Below are 7427 nucleotides of genomic sequence, written 5' to 3'. Positions count from 1 at the left end.
ATGGTATATAGGACCCCAGGTATATACACATATTAGCCCAGTGCATGGTATATAGGACCCCAGGTATATACACATATTATACCAGTGCATAGTATATAGGACCCCAGGTGTATACTGTATACACATATTAGACCAGTGCATAGTATATAGGACCCCAGGTATATACACATATTAGACCAGTGCATGGTATATAGGACCCCAGGTATATACACATATTAGACCAGTGCATCGTATATAGGACCCCAGGTATATACACATATTAGACCAGTGCATGGTATATAGGACCCCAGGTATATACACATATTAGACCAGTGCATAGTGTATAGGACCCCAGGTATATACTATATACAGATATTAGACCAGTGCATGGTATATAGGACCCCAGGTATATACACATGCTGTGCCCGGACCCCGGTAGCTGTATATGCTAATGCTGTGTGTGTAATTTCCACGTCTCACAATGGTAACTCCTGTGGGAGGGGTCGGAGCTTCTGGAGAAACACATTGATTTCTATGTTCAGAACGAGAACCTGTCAGCTGCCGGCCAGTCCAGCTCTCCCCTTCTGCCGGCCAGTCCAGCTCTCCCCTTCTGCCGGCCAGTCCAGCTCTCCCCTGCCAGTCCAGCTCTCCCCTGCTGCCGGCCAGTCCAGCTCTCCCCTGCCAATCCAGCTCTCCCCTGCCAGTCCAGCTCTCCCCTTCTGCCGGCCAGTCCAGCTCTCCCCTTCTGCCGTCCAGTCCAGCTCTCCCCTGCCAGTCCAGCTCTCCCCTTCTGCCGGCCAGTCCAGCTCTCCCCTTCTGCCGGCCAGTCCAGCTCTCCCCTGCCAGTCCAGCTCTCCCCTGCTAGTCCAGCTCTCCCCTGCCAGTCCAGCTCTCCCCTGCCAGTCCAGCTCTCCCCTGCTGCCTGTTTATGCCCAGAGATCTCCACACAGGGGGATGAGAGGGGTCCGGCCATCCCCGCCCCCCTGTACACCCTGACGGGGAAGCACCCGGACTGAGGACTTCGCTCTCTGTTACTTTATCTGCTGGATGATCCTGGACCGGGATGGCGACCAGTGTGACCAGTGAGGGACCCCAGCACAGGTATAGTCCCCCTCTCTATATACTCTCTCTATAATGTCCCCTCAGTGACTAATATCTATAGTTTCCATCTATATTCAGACTCTCTTGTCTTCCCAACTTTACTGTAAACTCTTTCCATGTCACATCCCTGAATGTCCTGCACAGAATCGCTTATATTACAGTCCTGGGAAGAGGAACTTTACTTTTCATATGGATTATACATGCAGGGTATATTTTTAATTTAATCTGGAGTTTCCCTTTAAATTAAAGGGGGGACTCGGCTGCACCGTAATGACTAAAATTCATTAAATCCCCATAGTTAGTCACTATACGTGGGATCTACATATGTCCAATCCTGTTTATAAGTGAGAGGCGGACAACGTGTTATGTGTTATAGGGGAACAGGACGTGTTATAGGGGAACAGGACGTGTTATAGGGGAACAGGACGTGTTATAGGGGAACAGGACCTGTTATGTGCTATAGGGGAACAGGACGTGTTATAGGGGAACAGGACGTGTTATAGGGGAACAGGACGTGTTATGTGCTATAGGGGAACAGGACGTGTTATAGGGGAACAGGACGTGTTATAGGGGAACAGGACGTGTTATGTGCTATAGGGGAACAGGACGTGTTTTGTGCTATAGGGGAACAGGACGTGTTTTGTGCTATAGGGGAACAGGACGTGTTTTGTGCTATAGGGGAACAGGACGTGTTATGTGCTATAGGGGAACAGGACGTGTTATAGGGGAACAGGACGTGTTATGTGCTATAGGGGAACAGGACGTGTTATGTGCTATAGGGGAACAGGACGTGTTATAGGGAAACAGGACGTGTTATGTGCTATAGGGGAACAGGACGTGTTTTGTGCTATAGGGGAACAGGACGTGTTATGTGCTATAGGGGAACAGGACGTGTTATAGGGGAACAGGACGTGTTATGTGCTATAGGGGAACAGGACGTGTTATGTGCTATAGGGGAACAGGACGTGTTATGTGCTATAGGGGAACAGGACGTGTTATGTGCTATAGGGGAACAGGACGTGTTATGTGCTATAGGGGAACAGGACGTGTTATGTGCTATAGGGGAACAGGACGTGTTATAGGGGAACAGGACGTGTTATGTGCTATAGGGGAACAGGACGTGTTATGTGCTATAGGGGAACAGGACGTGTTATGTGTTATAGGGGAACAGGACGTGTTATGTGCTATAGGGGAACAGGACGTGTTATGTGCTATAGGGGAACAGGACGTGTTATGTGCTATAGGGGAAGAGGACGTGTTATGTGCTATAGGGGAACAGGACGTGTTATAGGGGAACAGGACGAAAACTTTGCATCCCTTCGGATGGTAAGAAGGACACTTATAGTTAACGTCTCGTATGTAGCTGCTATAGGATTTATGTAGGTGCTATAGGATTTATGTAGCTGCTATAGGATTTATGTAGGTGCTATAGGGTTTATATAGTTGGTGTAGTGTATATGTAGGTGTTTTAGGGTTTATGTAGCTGCTATAGGTTTATATAGGGGCTATAAGGTTTATGTCGCTGCAATCGGGGTTTATGTAGTTGGTGTAGTGTATGTGTAGGTGCTATAAGGTTTATATAGGTGCTGTTAGGTTTATCTAGGTGCTATATGGTTTATGTCACTGCAGTCGGGGTTTATGTCAGAGCTATAGTGTTATAGGGTTTATGTAGGTGCTATAGGGTTATTTTCACCACATTTCTGGTTGTTGCTCCTGGATCATTGCAGGCGGCAGCATCCATTACAGCTCTGAGGTCTATGGGGTCATACTGCACCTATATCTGTCTTCTAAGCTTTCTGTACACTCTGCATTACTTCTACGGAAGAGTAGATCCGGAACACAATGCCATGTGGAGGCAACGTATGACAGCCTTGCTGCTATTGTATAGAACCATATGGGAACTATACGCGCCCCTCTCCAGCCCCTTAGGGTGAATACTGTATATTAGGGCAATAATCCTCAACTCGGGATCTCCAGATGTTGCAAAAGCACAACTCTTAGCATGCCCGGACAGCCTTCGGCTGTCCGGGCATGCTAAGAGTTGTGCTTTTGCAACAGCTGGAAAACAATAGGTTGTGAATCTTATTATTTGCTATACTGTATATCAGTACGTACTGCATGGAGATACAGCTGATGATCCCTGCAGCGTATAATTCCCTACAATTCTTCGGATTTGATCAGATCCCTTCCACCCAAATCCTAAATTCATGGTTCTGCTGCAGCCGCCTGCACAGTGTTAATATAGGAGCCAATCCAGAAAAGTTTCTGAAACTTTTTCAAAGTTTTTATGCTTTTATGCTTTGCACCATATATGTTCTCGTGTTCTGTATGCGGTACAGTTTTTTTCCTTAAATGTTATTAATTTACATAAATCTGCAGCATAAAGTCCACAGTATGTGAACCTACCCTCCATGCGTAGCACATCGGGAGGGGTACGGGATGTCGGATGTTATGTAAACTTCCATGTTATATCGTCCTAACCGAGCTGCGTGTAACTAATCAGAAATAAGTTTCCCCGGATTGATTTACTATGGTCGCGTTCACATTAGAACCAATATTTCCGTTTTTCTGCTTCAGTCATAGAAACTGAAATTTGAAAATATCAGCAGCGCCCGGTCCTTTACCAGTCAGACACCGAGGATTTTGTCCTGTATTTTTGATGGAATCTATTAAAAAACATTACAATAAAGGTTTAAAGGAATAGTTTAGAAAATATGTTATCTTTCAAATCAACTGTCTATTAAAAAATCTCAAGTCTTCCAGTACTTATTAGCTGCTGTATGTCCTGCAGGAAGTGGTGTATTCTTTCCAGTCTGACACAGTGCTCTCTGCTGCCACCTCTGTCCATGTCAGGAACTGTCCAGAGCAGGAGAGGTTTGCTATGGGGATTTGCTGCTGCTCTGGACAGTTCCTGACATGGACAGAGGTGGCAGCAAACTGGAAAGAATACACCACTTCTCGTAGGACATACAGCAGCTGATAAGTACTGAAAGACTGGAGATTTTTTAATACAAGTAAATTTCAAATGTCTGGCACTTTCTGGCACCAGTTGATTTCAAAGAATTATTCTTATTTTTTTTGCAGAACTACCCCTTTAAGCTACTGAATGACACAATGAATGAGACAATTGCATAAATAACAGTTCCATAATACAAGGCTATTTGCAGATTTTATTTTTCCTTACCATTAGAATTATTCATTCAACCCTGATTTTTGTTGCAGTCAACGTGTATATACTCCAGCATATCGGCTGCTTTAAAAGAGGAATGTCACTAAAAACAAAAAACAAAAAAAAAACCACTTTTAACTTTAAAAGTTTTTAATGGTCACAATCTTAGTATTTAGACCCGATTTATTATGCTAGAATAATCTGAGAGAAGAGCACGCTCCATATGTACTCAGCTCTGCACCTTACACTCCCAATGTAAGCCTATGAGACCATGCACAAAGAGTGGGGGGAGAAGTTCTCAGCTGTGCGCTTCTCTCTCTGCTCTCTAGCAAAGGGTTAGGGTCTGAACACAAGGGTCTGATTCAAACAAAAAAAAAAAAATTTTAAGTAGTCGACAGATACATTTCATGGAGACACATATGTCTTGCCACAAACAGCGCCACCCTAGTCAATAGGCAGCGTCTGGTAATGCAGGGTTCATTTGAATGGGGCTTAGCTGCATTACCAGACATCGCCTATAGATGAGTGTTGCACAATTTCTGGGTTAAATAAGAGCAGATTTAGTTGCAATCTCTTACTTCTATTACTTATTTGTACACGTTTTCCCAAACCAGTGCTTGATGCTAAAACACGTGGGACGTACAATGGCGCCACTAGACTGGGATCCGCTGTACGGTTATACAGAAGTCGCAGTGTTCGGGCCTCCGACTCCGTCCGTTCTATATATAGGCAGGAAGGAGAGCTTGTAATTTATGATTCTCAGACCTGGTCTATTATTGGAATGAAGCACTCAGTGTTTTCTTCGCTCCTCGTAGACTTTTCATCCGTCTTCTGCAGTTTTAACTGGGGTTAAGATCTCGGGTTGGCACAGACTGTGATCGACTTAATGCAGTATATAGATCCCTGGAGGAGATACGCTATATCTAATGAGTTAGTAATAAGAGTGGAGACATCAATATATACAGCGTGGTAGTGAAATACAGACTCATCAGAACCCAGGCCAAACAGATCTGAATCATCACCAACTCCAGGCTGATGCTAGTGTATGTAGCAGAGCTGAGATTGTGTAGCTGATGCTAGTGTATGTAGCAGAGCTGAGTTTGTGTAGCTGATGCTAGTGTATGTAGCAGAGCTGAGGTTGTGTAGCTGATGCTAGTGTATGTAGCAGAGCTGAGATTGTGTAGCTGATGCTAGTGTATGTAGCAGGGCTGAGGTTGTGTAGCTGATGCTAGTGTATGTAGCAGAGCTGAGGTTGTGTAGCTGATGCTAGTGTATGTAGCAGAGCTGAGTTTGTGTAGCTGATGCTAGTGTATGTAGCAAATCTGAGTTTGTGTAGCTGATGCTAGTGTATGTAGCAGAGCTGAGGTTGTGTAGCTGATTCTAGCGTATGTAGCGGAGCTGAGGTTGTGTAGCTGATTGTAGCGTATGTAGCAGAGATGAGTTTGTGTAGCTGATGCTAGTGTATGTAGCGGAGATGAGTTTGTGTAGCTGATGCTAGTGTATGTAGCAGAGCTGAGTTTGTGTAGCTGATGTTAGTGTATGTAGGAGAGCTGAGTTTGTGTAGCTGATGCTAGTGTATTTAGCAAATCTGAGTTTGTGTAGCTGATGCTAGTGTATGTAGCAGAGCTGAGGTTGTGTAGCTGATTGTAGCGTATGTAGCAGAGATGAGTTTGTGTAGCTGATATTAGTGTATGTAGCAGAGCTGAGGTTGTGTAGCTGATTCTAGTGTATGTAGCGGAGATGAGGTTGTGTAGCTGATGTTAGTGTATGTAGCAGAGCTGAGGTTGTGTAGCTGATTGTAGCGTATGTAGCAGAGATGAGTTTGTGTAGCTGATGCTAGTGTATGTAGCAGAGCTGAGGTTGTGTAGCTGATGCTAGTGTATGTAGCAGAGCTGAGGTTGTGTAGCTGATTCTAGTGTATGTAGCAGAGCTGAGTTTGTGTAGCTGATTCTAGTGTATGTAGCAGAGCTGAGGTTGTGTAGCTGATGCTAGTGTATGTAGCAGAGCTGAGGTTGTGTAGCTGATGCTAGTGTATGTAGCAGAGCTGAGTTTGTGTAGCTGATGCTAGTGTATGTAGCAGAGCTGAGTTTGTGTAGCTCTACAGGAAAGCCACAAATCATGAGATCAAGAAGTTTTATCTGTAGAGCAACTCAGCTCTGCTACACTGCCAAAGTCAGCTCTGCTACATCTGTATTGACACAAAGCTCACTACAACCTGGATTGTTGAAACAGGACTGAAAAGCTTAGGATGGACGTCCTTTAGGATGTTTCTCAATTGCTTCGGGATTAAAGTGTGTATCTTGGCAAGAAAAAAATCTTGAAGGGAAGCGCAGGAGGTGGGGAATTCCGTAGGAAATTCAGAGAGGAGATTCTAGATGCGATTTGGCGATATTTATTCGGTAGTAAGATGTGGTGAATTTATCCAATGAGACACCGTGGAAAAGCTATACTTGTGCTTAAAGGGGAAGTCCAATGAAAAAAAAATTCTTTCATATCAACTGGTGTCACAAAAGTTACATAGATTTGTAAATTACAAAAATCTCAAATCTTCCACTACTTATTAGCTGCTGTATGTCCCGCAGCAAATCCCTGTAGAAAACCTCTCCTTCTCTGCACAGTTCCTGACATGGACAGAGATGGCAGCAGAGAGCACTGTGTCAGACTGGAGAGAATACACAACTTCCTGCAGTACATTTAGCAGCTGATAAGTACTGGAAGACTGGAGGTTTTTAAAAACTTTCTGATACCAGTTGATTTGAAAAATTTTTTTTCCCGCCGGAGTACACCTTTAACAGTTCAGTGTATACTGTCTAATACAGAGTCCAAGGGGACAGAACACCAGAAAGAAACCATATATCATGCCCTTCCCCCTCAGAACCAGCTGTGTAACCTACAGCAGTGCATCAGCTTTACCTGGACTAGTCCTTTAAGGATTGCTTAAAGGGTAGTTCCCAAATATCTAACTTGAAGGGATTTCCATGACCGATATGAAAATAATGTTACAGCCTTATATTTCTTCTGTTCCTTCTCTGTTACCATGTAAAGCTACAGGCAGGAGACAGCGCCGCTTATGGTGGTCAGAAGTGAATTCTTAGCAATAACACAATTTTTGAGACTAAGGGGCAGATTTATCAAACATGGTGTAAAGTGAGACTGGCTCAGTTGCCCCTAGCAACCA

The 7427-nt window shown here is 44.3% G+C and overlaps 1 protein-coding gene across 1 annotated transcript in view; it reads left to right on the top strand.

Annotated features, from left to right (window-relative positions):
- The first annotated feature begins 559 nt into the window (after positions 1–559).
- Positions 560–7427, top strand: part of PTGFR (prostaglandin F receptor) — a 30071-nt gene continuing 23203 nt past the window's right edge. The window contains exon 1 of the mRNA XM_069979453.1: positions 560–1080. The gene's annotated coding sequence lies outside the window, so the exon portion shown is untranslated. The remainder of the gene's footprint in view (positions 1081–7427) is intronic.

The sequence above is a fragment of the Dendropsophus ebraccatus genome, chromosome 8 (genome assembly GCF_027789765.1).
Source record: "Dendropsophus ebraccatus isolate aDenEbr1 chromosome 8, aDenEbr1.pat, whole genome shotgun sequence".
Classification (NCBI taxonomy): domain Eukaryota; kingdom Metazoa; phylum Chordata; class Amphibia; order Anura; family Hylidae; genus Dendropsophus; species Dendropsophus ebraccatus.
This window is presented reverse-complemented; position numbering and strand designations above follow the sequence as displayed.